Consider the following 1586-nt stretch of genomic DNA (forward strand, 5'->3'; position numbering starts at 1 on the left):
CGATAGGTCCCACGAGGCGATCGTACTTCACGTACGTCCGAAAGAAGATAGAAGCAACAGAATCCTGGCAATGGGTTCTCTTCCAACCACGCATCCGCCTGCACTACTGATTAGCGTAATGAGCAGCACAACCCGAAGGGAAAACCCAAAATTTTTGGGCAAAAACGCTTGGGATGGTTGGGGTTGACAGTGTTAATGGTCACACTCGTCTTGACGGCTTCCTGGTTGCAGAAAATCCTCGTCGTCCTTCAGCTTGAATCTGCCGCTCGTTCGGGCCGAAAAGCTACCCTTCATCGACCTTCCGGGATCCGAATTGAGTCAATTCGTCGATTTTCTTCTTGAGTTTGTCACTTCACTTTTCACAATTTATTGTCCAACTTAATCATTTATAATTGTTCAAGTATTAAAATTTAAAAACTGTTAATATTCAGGTGTAGCAATCCCACCGCTCCCACCAAACTTATTTTTATTGTTACGTCCGCACTTTGTTAAAAATGTCCGACACAAGCGCGAAAATTAAAACTTAATCAATCCAATTAAACAAAAATATCCTTTCTCGTTCGGGAACGCTGCTGCATTACGGACGTTGAAACGACCTCCTGAAATTTTGGATGGTAGCGAAATAAAACACTAAACACAAAATGATTTAAATATAAGAAAAAATCAAATTATTTATTAAATTTTGTTGGATTATTAATTTTACACTGATTCAAGTACTCACAATTATTTTACCGAACGCTCATTGAATCGCGAACGCGTCCGAACCGGGAGATTCTAATTTACAAAAAATGTCTTCAACTTTTCAAGACGAGTGAAGTGTACAAAACGAAAATCGACGTTAGACTGTCTTTTTGCGCCTCCTTGGTGCCTGCGCTACCCCGTGACATCGCTGGGTCAAGTCGAGTTGAAGGCGGTGATCCACTCCAGCTTAGCCAATCGCAGTTCTAATTCTAGCACCTAAAGAGATTTTCTTTATTCTAACGCAAAAGGCCCACGGAGCACGAGTAACGGTCTATGAGTCGCTGGAGTGGGAAGTTCGTTCGGTGACAATATCCCGAGATACTTGAGAAACTCGAAACAAGAGCCCGTCTTTTTATACATAGCCGAAATGGTCGAAACTGCAGTCAAGGCCCATGGGTGGGATAATCCGAAACACGTGTGGCGGTACTTTAAGTGGTTATCGTAAATTTTAACAGAGATTTTTGGAATAGCTATAAAAATCAAAGACCGAACATTGCAAAGAACCAGGGACCAGTTTTAAGTTGAAGCATAGATTTCCTCTCATTTTGATTGCATGGTAAAGTTGAAAGGTATTAAAATTGAGAGTAGTCTGTTTCGAATTTCTCAAGTTTACAACGTGCAGATGTTCGTTTATACGCTGGGCATGACTTGCCCGGATATCGTAATTTGTATGGTTCTGTTTGGTCAATTTTATCCTAATTTATGGAGTTTTCAAAGCGTGAGAAAGGGACCTAGTGAATTTCAAATTCAAATTAATCGCGCTGGTTGGTAAGGTAGTTATTTCATATACCTACGAGCGCTGTATTAAAATGAAACGTGAGTCGCAACACGTCACAGTATATACA

The sequence above is a fragment of the Belonocnema kinseyi genome, chromosome 5, assembly GCF_010883055.1.
Source record: "Belonocnema kinseyi isolate 2016_QV_RU_SX_M_011 chromosome 5, B_treatae_v1, whole genome shotgun sequence".
Taxonomy (NCBI): Eukaryota; Metazoa; Arthropoda; class Insecta; order Hymenoptera; family Cynipidae; genus Belonocnema; species Belonocnema kinseyi.